Source organism: Capra hircus, chromosome 17 (genome assembly GCF_001704415.2).
Source record: "Capra hircus breed San Clemente chromosome 17, ASM170441v1, whole genome shotgun sequence".
NCBI lineage: Eukaryota > Metazoa > Chordata > Mammalia > Artiodactyla > Bovidae > Capra > Capra hircus.
In genome coordinates, this window is record NC_030824.1 from 7328794 (window position 1) to 7345304 (window position 16511).

Genomic DNA, 16511 nt, shown 5'->3' on the forward strand with positions numbered 1-16511 from the left:
GGAAGCCCCAGATAGTTTAAAAAGCTATGCTGAAATCTGTCTGTTCTGTGATGTCTATTAATTTCTTCATTGACCCCAAAGAAATGTGGACTGAGCAGGTGGGAGCACCCTGGGAAAATCCAGGGCCACGCTTTATCACTTATTGATCCAAAAGGGTTTTAGTGTTAATCCTTGGGCAATGTCTAGTTTCTGCTGAGTGTCTGCAAGGCTCCCAAACCATGAACTATCTTTCTTTCCAGGGAAAGATAGCTGAGAATGCCAATAAGATTCTCTTTAAGGGAAGAAAATGCTGCTTTTATAAATCCATCCATAGACTCAGGGACATGGGACTTCAAGGAATTTTCATGGGCTTGAGGAAAGGCTAAAAGTGTTTAGGATATATATCCTCCATTCAAAGCTGCTGTGAGTACTGCCGTATTCATTGTCATGTTACTTTTTTTTTTTTGGTAATGTGGGTATTCCCATATTAGTTTTTCAATTTTTCAATATATTAAAACTTTTTTTTTTAATTTGAGTTTCTTATTTTGTATCATGGTAGTTTCAGGTGAACAGCAAAGGGACTCAGCCATACATATACATGTGGGGTTTGGAGAATGAATAAAATTTATTTTTATATATTTATTTGGCTGTGCCAGGTTTCAGCTGTGATACTCAGAATCTTTTTCATTGCAGTCTACGAGATCTAGTTCCCTGACCAGGGATCAAACCCAGGCCCCTCGCATTGGGAGAACAGAGTCTTAGCCACTGGACCACCAGGAAAGTGCAGCACTGTTTGTAGTGGCTAAGACGTGGAAGCAACCCAAGTGTCCATCTATAGATTAGCGGGTAAAGAGAATGTGGTACAAATATGCAATGGAATAGTATCCAGCCACAAGAGAGAAAGCAATCTCACCACTTGTGACAGTATAGAGGGAACTTGAGGGAGTTTTGCCAAGTGAAATAAGTCAGACAAAGACAGACAGACACTGTCTGATGTTACTTACATGTTGAAGCTTTTTTTTTCTTGAACTATCGTTGATTGACAATGTTGTGTTTGTTTCAAGTATGCAGTAAAGTGATTCAGTTCTATGTATACATATTCTTTTTTCAGATTCTTTTCATCATAGGTTATTATAAGATACTGAATATCATTCCCTATGCTATACAGTAAAACCCTTGTTTATTTATTGTGTGTATATGTATATGTATATATGTGTGTGTGTATATATATATATATATATATATTAGTGTGAATCTGTTAATCCCATCAGTTCAGTTCAGTTCAGTTCAGTCGCTCAGTCGTGTCCGACTCTTTGTGACCCCATGAATCGCAGCATGCTAGGCCTCCCTGTTCATCACCATCTCCCGGAGTTCACTCAGACTCACGTCCATCGAGTCCGTGATGCCATCCAGCCATCTCATCCTCAGTTGTCCCCTTCTCCTCCTGCCCCCAGTCCCTCCCAGCATCACAGTCTTTTCCAATGAGTCAACTCTTCGCATGAGGTGCCCAAAGTACTGGAGTTTCAGCTTTAGCATCATTCCTTCCAAAGAAATCCCAGGGCTGATCTCCTTCAGAATGGATTGGTTGGATCTCCTTGCAGTCCAAGGGACTCTCAAGAGTCTTCTCCAACACCACAGTTCAAAAGCATCAATTCTTTGGCGCTCAGCCTTCTTCACAGTCCAACTCTCACATCCATACATGACCACAGGAAAAACCATAGCCTTGACTAGACGGGCCTTAGTCGGCAAAGTAATGTCTCTGCTTTTGAATATACTGTCTAGGTTGGTCATAACTTTTCTTCCAAGGAGTAAGTGTCTTTTAATTTCATGGCTGCAATCACCATCTGCAGTGATTTTGGAGCCCCCCAAAATAAAGTCTGACCCTGTTTCCACTGTTTCCCCATCTATTTCCCATGAAGTGATGGGATTGGATGCCATAATCTTAGTTTTCTGAATGTTGAACTTTAAACCAACTTTTTCACTCTCCTCTTTCACTTTCATCAAGAGGCTTTTTAGTCCCTCTTCACTTTCTGCCATAAGGGTGGTGTCATCTGCATATCTGAGGTTATTGATATTTCTCCCGGCAATCTTGATTCCAGCTTGTGTTTCTTCCAGCCCAGGGTTTCTCATGATGTACTTGCATATAAGTTAAATAAGCAGGGTAACAATATACAGCCTTGACGTACTCCTTTTCCTATTTGGAACCAGTCTGTTGTTCCATGTCCAGTTCTAACTGTTGCTTCCTGACCTGCATACAGATTTCTCAAGAGGCAGGTCAGGTGGTCTGGTATTCCCATCTCTTTCAGAATTTTCCACAGTTTCTTGTGATCCACACAGTCAAAGGCTTTGGCATAGTCAATAAAGTAGAAATAGATGTTTTTCTGGAACTCTCTTGCTTTTTCGATGATCCAGCGGATGTTGGCAATTTGATCTCTGGTTCCTCTGCCTTTTCTAAAACCAGCTTGAACATCAGGGAGTTCACGGTTCACGTATTGCTGAAGCCTGGCTTAGAGAATGTTGAGCATTACTTTACTAGCATGTGAGATGAGTGCAATTGTGCAGTAGTTTGAGCATTGTTTGGCATTGCTTTTCTTTGGAATTGGAATGAAAACTGACCTTTTCCAGTCCTGTGGCCACTGCTGAGTTTTCCAAATTTGCTGGCATATTGAGTGCAGCACTTTCACACCATCATCTTTCAGGATTTGAAATAGCTCAACTGGAATTCTATCACCTCCACTAGCTTTGTTCGTAGTGATGCTTTCTAAGGCCCACTTGACTTCACATTCCAAGATGTCTGGCTCTAGATGAGTGATCACATCATCATGATTATCTGGGTCGTGAAGATCTTTTTTGTACAGTTCTTCTGTGTATTCTTGCCACCTCTTCTTAATATCTTCTGCTTCTGTTAGATCCATACCATTTCTGTCCTTTATCGAGCCCATCTTTGCATGAAATGTTCCCTTGGTATCTCTAATTCTCTTGAAGAGATCTCTAGTCTTTCCCATTCTGTTGTTTTCCTCTATTTCTTTGCATTGATCACTGAAGAAAGGTTTCTTATCTCTTCTTGCTATTCTTTGGAACTCTGCCTTCAGATGCTTATATCTTTCCTTTTCTCCTTTGCTTTTCACCTTCTTTTCACAGCTATTTGTAAGGCCTCCCCAGACAGCCATTTTGCTTTTTTGCATTTTTTTTTCCTTGGGGATGGTCTTGATCCCTGCCTCCTGTACAATGTCACAAACCTCATTCCATAGTTCATCAGGCACTCTATCTATCAGATCTAGGCCCTTAAATCTATTGCTCAATTCCACTGTATAATCATAAGGGATTTGATTTAGGTCATACCTGAATGGTCTAGCGGTTTTCCCTACTTTCTTCAATTTAAGTGTGAATTTGGCAATAAGGAGTTCATGATCTGAGCCACAGTCAGCTCCTGGTCTTATTTTTGCTGACTGTATAGAGCTTCTCCATCTTTGGCTGCATAGAATATAATCAATCTGATTTCGGTGTTGACCATCCGGTGATGTCCATGTGTAGATTCTTCTCTTGTGTTGTTGGAAGAGGGTGTTTGCTATGACCAGTGCATTTTCTTGGCAAAACTCTATTACTCCTAATTTATCCCCTGCTTCCATGTTGAATCTTAAAAACAAAACCAAGCAAAAACCCAAGCTCATAGATATAGAGAAGAGACTGGTGGTTGCCAGAGTTGGAGATTGGGAGAAATGGTTGAAAGTGGTCAAAAGATACAAACTCTCAGTTATAAAATAAATAAGTTATAGGGATGTCATATACAGTATGGTAACTATAGTTAAGAATATTGTAGTTATATTTGAAAGTTGCTAAAAGAGCTCTTAAAAGTTCTCATCAAAGAAAAAAAAGTTCTCATCAAAGAAAAAAATTTTTATAACTATGTAAGTCAGTGGCTGTTAGCTATAGTTTATGGTGACCATTTCACAATGTATTAAATCATTACCTTGTATACCTGAAACTAATATAATTCTATATGTCAGTTATACCTCAATTAAAAATAAAGAATGTGTATGAAGGGAAAAAAATTCAGTAAGCATCCGAGATCTTTGTGCTGTATTTATTGGTCTAATTTGTTTACTTATTGTTGGGAAGTAGTAAGAGAAATCTAGCCCTTGCGTTTGATTTTTTTAATCCTCTACTTTATGCTGAGAAAAATGTATGCAGTTGCTTGCCCATTTCTTTCCCCACCTGGAACTCCCATGAAGCAATTAAGACCCTGTGAACTGTTCTAATTCTTACTAGGAGACCATCTAATCCCTAAGGTAATTTAGAAGCATTATTCTCTTTACTGATAGTCATAATTATACACATTCAGTAGTGATTAAGAGGCTGCAGTTGAATAATCAAAAGCTGACAGTCTTCTTGTCGTTACAAGAAAAGATAGTCCTGCATTTCAGCCGTTGAGCAAATCGGATGCATAAAAACGTACAATATGATAATGCTCTTATCATTCAAGTTTAATCCTTATCCTTTCCACAGCTGAGACTCCCCCTTGAATCGAAGTATCAGACCTTGCTTTCTTTCTTGATGTATGTTTGATTCAAATTGTGGCTGCCACTGAGTAGTACCACCCTTCAGATGGTTTTCTGAGAGCTAGAAGCATTGTTTATGGAGCGAACACTCGCTAAGTTCTACTGGAGATACTGCTACCTGCTGTTTGCACAGTTAATTTGCTGTGTGTGTTTGCGCAGCTAAGAAGCAGCAGTGTGTCTGGAAAGGTACCATCTCACCTCGCGTTCTCAACAACCCTATTTTTCAACATTTAACAATGCTGGATATAAATATCTTAATTAAGAAGTAGCCCAGCCATAAGTTTGAGGGATTCATCGTCAACCATCAAACATTTGTTTGGAAAGGGTTATACTTGAAACTCCACTTTTTTTTTTTTTTTTTTTTCCTCTTGGTGCCTACAATTTTTAAATACCATTGATTTGGAAGGCTGGATCTTAAGGACTAGAGACATGTATGCTATATTGGATATAGAGTAGGGATCAGAGATTTTTTTTTAATAAAGGGCCAGATAGTAAACATTTTAGATTTTGTGGACCATTCAGCTTCCTTGGCAACTACTCAAGTCTGTCATAGCAGGAAAGTAGTCACAGACAGACGTACACGATAATCATGGCTGTAGTCCAATAAATGTTAATGGACACAGACACTGGAATTTCATACAATTTTCTCACGACTTAAAAAAAGTTATTCTTTTGTTGCGTCAAAAGCAGGCAGCTGTCTGGGTTCGACCCATGAGCCCTAGCTTGCTATTCACTGACACAGACCATCATAACTGTTTCATTTTTTTAGAATTTTATTGAGCTGACTGAGCTGCTGTGACTGGCTTCATTATGAATCTTGCTTTCTCTTTAAGTACCCACTGATTTTCTGTGGCATATTCTTGCCGTTTGACTCTGCAACCAGAGGCAGTTTCCTCTAACCCATCAGGATAATGATAAAAAGCAGGTGTAACATGCAAACAGCTATAAAAAGAGCCATACCGTGACATGAATCATTTTTGAGACTCTAGGAAAGCCAAGCCTATTTGTCCTCACTAGCTTCTCATCAGTATATTCTGGAAGCATCACTAGGTGATATATAGCCTTCATGTAGTTTGCAGAGTCGAGATGGAACTAGAGGTTTTTAGATTTGTACATATGCCCATACATCTTAATCTGCTTAGACTCTCAAGATAGGATCTTTCCCCACTACCTTAGGGAAGAATGCTCTGCTGTCGAAATATTTTATTCCGTCACCTACCTTCTTTAAAAAATGGCTGTAAGATAAACATTCCCCAACTTTTCCAATGACTCCAGATCCCCGGGTCTGAGTTTTCGGTTAACATTTTTTTTAACATAGGCATGAAAGGAATATACATGCAGCCCATTGGGAGTGAGCATGTGGTCTCTCGCTGATGGAGCAAATGTTTCAGACTGTTGTTATTCAAGATGGTTTTCTGTGTCTGTGCCCCGGGAGATGGCCCTCCACTACGGGAGGGTGGGAGGTGACCGGGAGCTGCCTGGCTAAACCAACAGAAGTGCGGGCTGGATTTCTGGCCTGAACCCAGACGTTTGAGCGCCTCATAGCTCCTCGGGGACCTGACAGGCAATTGTATTATGAAAGCTGACATGCTGAATGGGCCGCTTTTACAGATATTCTTTACCTGTCTCTTTGTGTTAAAGTGGGAGAAAGCCAAGTAGCAGAGGAGAGAGTCGAGGCAGGCGGCGGGGAGCTGGCAGGTGGAATAGAATATCGGGCGGGTTTCATGCACGGAGCCCGATGTAGACTGCGTAACAAGAAAGGGTTGCACAGAACAAATCTCTTTTGTTCCCTGTCATCTTTAAATGAGTGTCAAAGTAGGCAGGGGGGCTTTGACCGTTAACCGCACAATTTAGCCGGCCTGTTGTGTCCTGCGGGCCCCACCTCCTCGGAGTTTCTCAGATTAGAAAAGAAGACCCCAGCCCCTTATAAATGGGCCATCTCTTGTTCTTTGTGTCCAGACTGCCCAGTGTGAAATCCACAGTGACGTTAAATGTTTTCTAATGAATAATTACTGAAAGGAAATGGAGGACTATATGTGTAATGGATTGTAGCGCATTAAAATGTTTTATTTTGGGCACAAAAATGTTGTCCTTCACAAGCACCACGATTGTTGCAAAAGGGCCTTTGTGCGGGACCTGTTTCAATGGGTTATCTGCCAGCGTTTCCATCCCAAATGGGAATCAAAGGCCGCCTTTGGCAAACTAATGTTTTTCAAGATGGCAGCCATGAAACACATTTAGTATTTAAAGTTGTGGGGTTTAAAGGAATGTTTGAACTCCGGAGATTTTCTCACTTACTTTCCCCCCTTTTGATTTGGGAAAGGGTAGAGGCTCTCCCCACCCCCACCCCCTCGTCCTGCTCCAGCAGCAGCCGGACGGTCTGCCTTTACCAGACTCTCGGAGTGTGTTTCATACAGACGAGCAGGGGGTCCCAGGCATGGGTGGCTGCCGCTTTCTCTGGACTAAATATCATTTTATTTTTTCCTGAGTGTGTGTGGGGATGATTATGAGACTGAAGAGTATCTCAGATGGCACGTTGTGGTGAACTTGCTGACAATTTCCCAGTGGGTTTTTACTGGGGAAACTGCTGGGATCTGAGTGGCTATTCAGTGTCGAAGCATTGAGATCCTTAGGTCTGCGTACCAGCTCTAATCGGTTTATGACAAAACTAACAGGAGTTTCTGTGCTGCTTGAATTGGTGTGGAGATGTCAACTTCAGAGTTTCAATGCTGCTTTGTTGCCAGTGAGACAAGTGCCATAGCCAGGGTCTTCTCTCTCTCTCCCTGGAATTTTCCTAATATGAATGTTAGCGAGATGAAGGCAAAAATAGCTGTGACTGTCTGATGCTCATAGGTAGAATGATTCCTGGAAGGTGGAACACTCCAAACTCTTGGGTCATCTACCTTCACAGAGTGGAGGGTGAATGTGTTTGTTCCCTGGAAAACATCTCTGGTCCTCATCCACAGTCTCAACTTTTTTCCATGAGATTAATCGTATGGAAGTATTGTACTAAGGAAAAAAAAAAAGCTAAGCATTTCTTATCTGTGAATTAAAGATGTTGACAGAAGTGGGTCTTGCTTACAAGACTCTGCATGAAATCCTCATTGGCTTTTAAGCTTTAGGTATGAGAAGCAGCCACAGGATTCTGTATTAGAGGAGAAATAGATGCAAGAATCAATACTTTTAAAAGCTGCAACAGAATGTTGATTTTCCTTCTGACATGTGAACATAGCCTCCATCCTCCCAGTCTTTCTCTTTTGGTTTATCTTGTTTACCTGCTGTCTCCACAAGTCTACCTAATTTTCAGTGAAGCAAGGCATTCAATGACTCAGCTTCCTCAGCTCTGATTTTATTGCGAATAAGTGAAAAATAAACATGGACTTCCTCCTCATAGCCACTGCTGCCCTACATTCTTTATCTTGAGAGGAAACAATTAAGATATGATGTTTTCAACAGGTTTTTAATTGTGGGCTGTAACCCACACACTGAAAAATATGTAAATAAAAGTGTGTGCGTGCACGCTCAGTCACTCAGTCATGTTTGACTCTTTGTGACCCCATGGACTGTAGCCCATCAGGCTCTTCTGTCCATGGGATTTCTCAGGCAAGAGTACTGGAGTGGGCTGCCATTTCCTTCTCCAGGGGATCTTCCTGAGCCAAGGATTGAACCCATATCTCTTGCATCTCCTGCATTGGCAGGTGGGTTCTTTACCGCCGCGCCCACAGAGAAGCCCAAATAAATGTGCAGTTTGATGAATTATCATAAAAGCTCGCACCCATGCAACCACCATCTTGGTTGCCTCTTTCATTCAGCTCCTTCATACTCATCAAAGTGTGAAAGTGAATTTGGCAGGTGGATTCTTTACCACTTCACCACATGGGAGCCCCTCCCCCCACCCAGATTTTCATGACTTAAAAAAAATCATTTGCCGTGCAAATAAAAATTATACTTTTCAAAAGAAATCAGACTAGTTTCACAAAGTGGAAGCATCTAGATGATTTTAAGTGGTATGGAGATGGCATAGTTGTGTGTTCATGTGAACTGGAGAAAAGAGCTGGCAAACCTGGTACATCACCTTCAGATCCTACACCTGAGAACAAGCCAGAAGGCCTTGTCATGCATCTTGAAAAAGGCAGGACTTGGACACGGCAAAAGTCACAGCTGACACGTGGAGTGACCAGATTCATTCATAATGGTCTTTTGCATGGAGCCAACTGCTTCCAGTTTAAGTTCGGAAAGAGAAAACAGACCCAATGGCCTTTACTCTTCAGCCACCAAAGGCGTTGTAATCCTGTCAGCAAAAAATGAGAGCTTTTACCCACAAGCTACAGGTCACCCAGCAATTGTTCGGGAACCTGCAGGTGTGGCCTTGTTATTTAGTTGATGGAGGGAAGGGACCTAGTGATCGTGAGGTTTATTGACGGGGCCTTTCCCTGCGTCCAGCCTTGTTGTTGTTCAGCCGCCAGTCGTGTCTGACTCTGCAACCCGATGGACTGTACACAGCACAGCAGGTTTCCCTGTGCTTCACAATTCCCCAGAGCTTGCTCAAAAACCGTACGGTTTACAATTTGAGCTCCAGTTTGAGTCAAAAGATCATCTTTTTTCTTCTGGGTTTATTACAGTTCTATCCATTATGTTATTGTTACCAAACCTAAGTAATGCAGAGTGAAGCCAAACAAACCAGAAACCTTGGAGTTCGGAGCAGAGAAAGGTTTATTGCAGGGGCATGCAAGAAGACAGGTGGCTTGTGCCCTCCAAACCCCAAAGTCCTTGAAGGGTTTCAACAAAGCAGTTATAAAGGCAAGGTAAGGGAGGGGCATGGTTAGTTGTTGCAGACTTCTCAGTGTGGAAATCCTTTGTTTTTTGCAACTGTCCACATAAGCCAGGTCTTGTCAGTTCACTTCTTTTCACCAAAACTTCTTAAACCTGTGCCCATCAACTTTAGACACAACAAGTGAGCCCAAAGCAAAGGGATCCATAGTGAGTTTTTAGCCAAAGTACAATCTATCCAAGATAGGGAAAGGTTTGGAGAAGTTTGGGGGTCCCCTTCTGTACCTGTAGAGTCTAACTGCATAGGGATCTTTGAAACAGCCCTAGAACTGACTTTGAGACCATTGTAGCTAGCGGTTTTATTCTGTGGTTGAAGTAGGATGAGCAAATCTAGTCAAGGTTCCAATTTCATTGCCACAGAATCAGAAGTTCCAAACGCAGGACAAATCTGTGGTTCTCACTCAAGTGCAGATAAACCTCTTCTAACCTGTTATATACAAAAGAGATGAAGCACCATGGTGAAACATTGAAACAAACATGGAGAAGTGCTTGTATTTGCTATGCAAGAGGCTAAATTGAGTAGAGATAGAAGAGTGAGTTTAGAGTGACAGGTGTGTGTTGAATCCCAGCTGGGTCTCTAACTGGCTGTAAATTTAGTTCTCACTATTATTGGGTTGGCCAAAAGATTTACTTGGGTTTTTCCATAAGATGTTACGGAAAAACCCCAGTGACCTTTCTGGCCAACCCAATATTACTACCTTCATTGTTAGTTTCATCATCTACTACTTCTGGAGAACAAACTACTATTTATTTGGTGCTACCTCATAAAAGAAATATTATGACCTCACATTATATGGTAGCGATCTATTGAGAAGAATCTGTACCTCTATAGAGCTCCATTGTGCTGTGTTTCCTTATTGATGAATATTTAAATTTTATCTTTGTGAGATCATATATAATAGATTAAATATCTATAAGTGAAATTATTACATAAAAGAATGTGTACTTGATTTTTAAAATATATTATCCAGTTACATTTCACAGATGTTCTATAATATATGTGTCCTCTCACCTGTAATAGATACAAGTAATTGTTTGCCACGCTCTCATGAAGACTGTGTTCTCAAACTACCTATCAGATTGCCAAAACTGAGAAATGGTATTTTAGTGGTATCTCAATGTATTTTAATAGCCTTTTTCTTTGGAGTGAGGTTGAGTACCTTTCTCTAATGTTTAAAAGACAAATTTTCATATTCATTTCTGTGAATTGTTATTTATATCCCTTGCCCACTTTTGATGGGATGCATGTTGAGGGGTGTTGAACTTTTTCTTATTGATTTATGGAAGCTCTTTATATATTAAGGAAACAAGTCATTTGTCTGAGATGTGAATTGCACTTTTTTTCCCCAAAATGTTTTTATCTTTTGACTCTGCTTACGATGCTCTTCCTAGCCTGAAATTTTTCTTTGTAGTTGAGTTGATCAGTGGTTTTTTCTCTGGCTTCTCAATTTTGTATCATACTTAAAAAGGCATTCCTCCCTTCACCTGTATTTTCTCCTAATATTTTATAATTTTCTTTTTTGATGTTTCAATCTTTGATCCTTCTGGAACTTGTTTTGGCTTCTGTTCTTTTTTGATAAGTGTAATTATCAAGACAGTTGAACTGTATCAAGTGCTGTTTCAGAATCTATGAGATGAGTAGTTTTCCACTCTTGAGCAACTGATATGATAAGTCTGTTATTAATAGATTTTCTTATATGCCTTCCTGGAGTAAATCCCACTTGGTCACACTTTACTATCCCTTTATTGTTATATTGTATTCTGTTTCCTAATCACTTATTGAGGAATTTGGTATCGCTATACCTGAATGAGGTTGGCCTAGTTTTTTAGTACTTTTATTGCAAAATAACATCCATGAAGAAGAACACATATGCATAACCTAAAGAATAATAACTATATTGTTTTTACCCAGTGTTAGATAAGTACAATCCTTTGTTTGCCTGGTAGTTGGATCACTTGTGAATGTATCCTCAAGCAGCAAATTGCTTAATTTTGCTTTTTTTGGGACCTTGGTTAAAATAGAAAGAAACTACATACGTATGTGTATATTCTTCTGTGATTTGCTTTTCTTTGAACAATGTTGTTTATTTAAAATCAGCTCATGTTGATGAGCCTAATTGTCCTTCATTCACTTTCACAACTGTACACAGCATAATAGTTAAATTAAACATCTTTGAATCTCCTTTTCCAGGATCTGACATGTATTTCCATTTCTTGAAATCTTGTTTTGTGTCCTTCCAGAATGTGTAAAAAAGAGCATGGATGGTTTAGATTTGAATATAAATGGTTTAGATTTGAATCTCTGTCAACTCTACTCTCCTTGTGGCAAGCTATTTAACCTCTCTGAGCCTCAGTTTTCACATCTGAAAAATGGGAGTAAAATATCTATTACCTTATAGGGTTGTTGAAAGGTTTCAAATGAATCCATATATGAAAAGTACTTAAGGCAGTGCATGGTGCTCTGTAAAGCTCTGAATAACTGTCTGATGTGATTATAGCGTTATGTGGTAGTGATAGCCATGTATTTTATTATTGTTAAAACTTGAGATTTTTTCCTGTTTTGAGCCTTTCCCTGGTGGCTCAGATGGCAAAGAATCCACCTGTAATGCGAGAGACCTGGGTTCGATCCCTGGGTTGGGAAGATCCCCTGGAGAAGAAAATGGCAACCTGCTCCAGTATTCTTGCCTGGAGAATCCCCATGGACAGAGGAGCCTGGTGGGTTGCAGTCAATGGGTTCAAAAAGAGCTGGACATGACTGAACAACTAAGCCTATTATAGCTTGTTACAAATAACACTGCTGCTTGCATTTCATGTTTGTCCCTCGCTGCACATAAACGAAGAAGGAAGATGCCTGGTTACAGGGCATGTGTCTTCAACTTTTACTAGGCTGTGCTGAATTGTTTTCCAAAGCAACTATACCAATTTACACTCCTATCCACAGAGTCTGAGAATTTCTCTCGCTTGACATTTTTGTTATCCTATAAGGTTTAAAATTTTTTACCAATGTGTTAAGTATGCAACTGTATTCCACTGAGGTAAAAATTTGCATTTAATACATTTTTATTAGCCATTTTATTCTTCAACAAAATGCCTGCTAGTCATTGAGTCAGTTGGGTTTCTATTTTACTCATCCCTAAATTCTCTTTGTGTGTGTGTTAGTGACTCAGTCATGTCCGACTCTTTGCAATCCCATGGACGTGTAAGGCTCCTCCTCTGTCCACGGCATTCTCCAGGAAAGAATACTGGAGTGGGTTGCCATGCCCTCCTCCAGGGTATCTTCCCAACCCAGGTGTCAAATGCGGGTCTCCTGCATTGCAGGCAGATTCTGTACCATCTGAGCCCACTAGGGAAGCCCCAAATTCTCTTCATGCATTATTTTTTCACTCTGTACTTTTTCTTTTCACTTTCTAAATATCTTTTGATAAACAAAAGCTCATTTTTCATACAGCCAAGATTGCATGTTATTCCCTTTATGGTTGAGTTTCCCTGGTGGCTCAGATGGTAAAGAGTCTGCCTGAAATGCAGGAAACCCAGGTTTGATCCCTGGGTCAGGAAGATCTCCTGGAGAAGGAAATGGCAACGCACTCCAATATGCTTGCCTGGAGAATCCCATGGACAGAAGATCTTGGCGAGCAAACACTTTACTTCCCTTTATGATTGATATTCTTTTGTATAAATTATGAAGAAACTTTTCCCTACCCCATGGTCATGAAGATAACTTTTACATTTGTTTCTAAAACTTTACAGTTTTGCCTTTCACATTTAGATCTTGATTTTTTGACAGTTTTGAGATCTAATTCACATCCCATTCAGGAAATTCACCCTGTGAAGTACACAACTCAAGTTTGTTAGTATATTCAGAGTTGTACAACCATCACCAAAATCAATTTTAAAAAACACTGTCATTACATTAAAAAGAGACCTCAATGGGGCTTCCCTGGCAGTCCAGTGCTTAAGACTCCATACTTTCACTACAGAGGGCATGGGTTCGATCCTAGTCCAGGAACTAAGATCCCACATGCTGAGCAGCCAAAAATGAAGAAATAAAATACATATTAAAAAGAAAGAAAGCTTTTATCCTATAGCAGTTACTTCTCATTTTCTCTCAACCCACCCCCACCCCCCGCCCTTGGTAACCACTAACTGCCTTTCCATCACTATAGATTTGCCTATTCTGGACATTTCATATGAACAGAATCATATAAGTGATCTGTCGTGACGCTTCTTCCATTTAGCATAGCGTTTTCCGAGTTGACCCATATATGCATCAGTACTTCATTCCTTTCTTTTTTTGATATTGTTTAAAAATATGTATTTATTTCTGGCCGTGTCATGTCTTAGTGGTGACACGCAGGATCTTTCATTGAGGTGTGTGGACTTTGTAGCCCCATGGCCATGTGAGTTCTTGATTCCCCAACCAAGGATCAAGCAAGCATCTCCTGCATCGGAAGGCAGATTCTCCACCACTGGACCACCAAGCAAGTCCCATTTCATCCCTTTTTATTGCCAACTAATATTCCGCTGGATCGGTGTACTGCTGCTGCTGCTGCTGAGTCGCTTCAGTCGTGTCTGACTCTGTGCGACCCCATAGACGGCAGCCTACCAGGCTCCCCTGTCCCTGGGATTCTCCAGGCAAGAACACTGGAGTGGGTTGCCATTTCCTTCTCCAATGCATGAAAGTAAAAAGTGAAAGTGAAGTCACTCAGTTGTGTCCTACTCCTAGCGACCCCACGGACTGCAGCCTTCCAGGCCTCCTCCATCCATGGGATTTGCCAGGCAAGAGTGCTGGAGTGGGCTGCCATTGCCTTCTCCATTTTGTTTATTCATTCATCAGCTGATGGACACTTGAGTTGTTTCCACTTCGGGACCATTATGACTAACGCTGCTGTGAACATGTCTATTCGAGTTTTTGCACGGGCACATTTCCATTTCTCTTGGGTATCTACCTAAGAACTGCTGGGTCATATAAGAAGTCTATATGTAACCTGTTGAAGAACTGCTAGGCTGTTTTCCAAAGTGACTGCACCATTTTATATTCTATCAACAATATCTGAAGATTCCAACTTTTCTGTTTCCTCCCCAACACTTGCTATTGTCTGACATTTCGATTGTAGCCATCCTAGTGGGTATGAAGTGATGGCTTATTGTGATTTTGATTTGCATCTTTCTGTTTCACGTCTTTTAATATGTATATTCTCTTGCAGTGTTCTTCAGCAAATGATGAAGAAAGTAGATGGTCTGTCCCATAGAGTTTCCTAGTTTAAATTTAGGTGACTACTGATGGAAGTGCTTTTTTTTATTAAAGTGTTTCTCATTCTTTGTTTTCCTTTGAACTGAAAATTAGATTCCAGACCTGTGCAGCCTAAACACTAGCCACTAGCCACCTGTGGCTATTTAAATCTAAGTTAATTTAAATTAAAAAGTAAGTTTCTCCATCCCATCATATTTCAGATGCTCAGAGGCCACATATAGCTCATAGCTGTTGTGTTGAACAGTGAAGCTCAGAACATTTTCATCATCTCAGAAAGTTCTATTCTGTTGAAGTGTTGACCTGATCAGATTTAGTGAGGCTTAATCAAGATTAAGATTTGCATGATTTGAATCCATTGAAATCTGAGATTTGCTTTATGACCTAGGTTGTGGTCAATTTTTAGAAATGTTCTGTGTGCAAAGCATATACTGTATGATTGTAGGGTGCAGTATTATACTTGTGTTAGCTAATCGTTCTGTGTAGATTTTCTCTGTCCTAGTGATTTTCCTGCCATGATTTTCTGTTAATTTCTGACAGAGGTTAGTTAAAATCTTTTACTATTGGACTTCCTGAATAAACTATCGTACAGTTGACCTTTGAAAAGCATGGGGGGTTGGGGTACTGACCTTCTGTGCAGTCAAAAATCCATTTATAACTTAGGGTTGATCCTCTGCAGAGTCAACCAATCACAGATTCTGTAGTCCTGCTGAAAAGCATTTACTATTTAAAAAAATGCATATAGTGGACCCACAAAGTTCAAACCTGTGTTGTTCAAGGGTCAATTGTATAGTATGTACATACAATGGAGTACTTTGCAACCCTGAAAAGGAATGAGGAATGTCATTATAAACAGCTCTGAAGGGATCTCCTGGATAGATTTCCCAGTGAAAATACTGGTGGAAAAACAGCATTTTGAGTTTGCAAGCATATGCCTAAGAAAGGAGGAGAGCAAATCTTCATGTGTATTTGCTTCTATTTAAGAAAAGGAACAATTTTTAGTATTCTAAAGCTTTTGAAATGATTGTTTACAGCAGGAAGAAGGTAATAGGGTAGAAGGGACAAGTATGATAGATAGATCTTTGAATATGCCTTATTTTGTTTTTGGCATCATTAGGTATATTTTACACAATGATAAAATAAAATTTCAAAATCGGTCTCCCCAAATAAAACAATAAAAGTGAACCAAAATATGTATCTCGTTGCTGGTATAGATAGTCATGTGGAAATCAACTATTTAAAGGGAGCTTAAAGCTCAGTAATGTGCCTGTACAAACCCAGTGAAGTACTCTGAAGACAAATACTTAAAAAATTTTTTTTAATTTATTTTTGGCTGCTCTGGGCCTTTGCTGCTTTGCGTGGGTTTTCTCTAGTTGCAGCGAGCGGGAGCTATCCTCATTGCGGTGGCAAGCTTCTCATTGCAGTGGCTTCTCTCTTCAGAGGGCACAGGCTTCAGCAGTTGCGATGCATGGGCGCAGTTGCTCCTTGGCTGTAGAATTTTCTCAGGCCAGGGAGCAAATCTGTGCTCCCTGCATTGGCAGGCAGAATCTTATCCACTGTGCCACCCGGGGGTGTCCTGAGGACAAATAACTTTTGGACTTCCCTGGCTGTCCAAGACTCCGCACTTCCAATGCAGGAAGCAAGGGTTTGATCCTTGATCAGGGCACTAAGAGCCCACATGCCGTAGCACAACCGAAAAAACAAAACAAAAAAAATAGAGAAGTACCTCTTTAAAAAATATTTCAAACGCTCTTTGGTAATCATATTGATGATTGTGTTAGTATTGCTGTGTTGAGACTGTTGCGTAACTTGTGCAATAAAGCCAAGGAATAATTGTGTCACTGAACTGGAATTTTAGATAGGAGAAAGGGGAAGAGATATACGTAAAGTAAGTT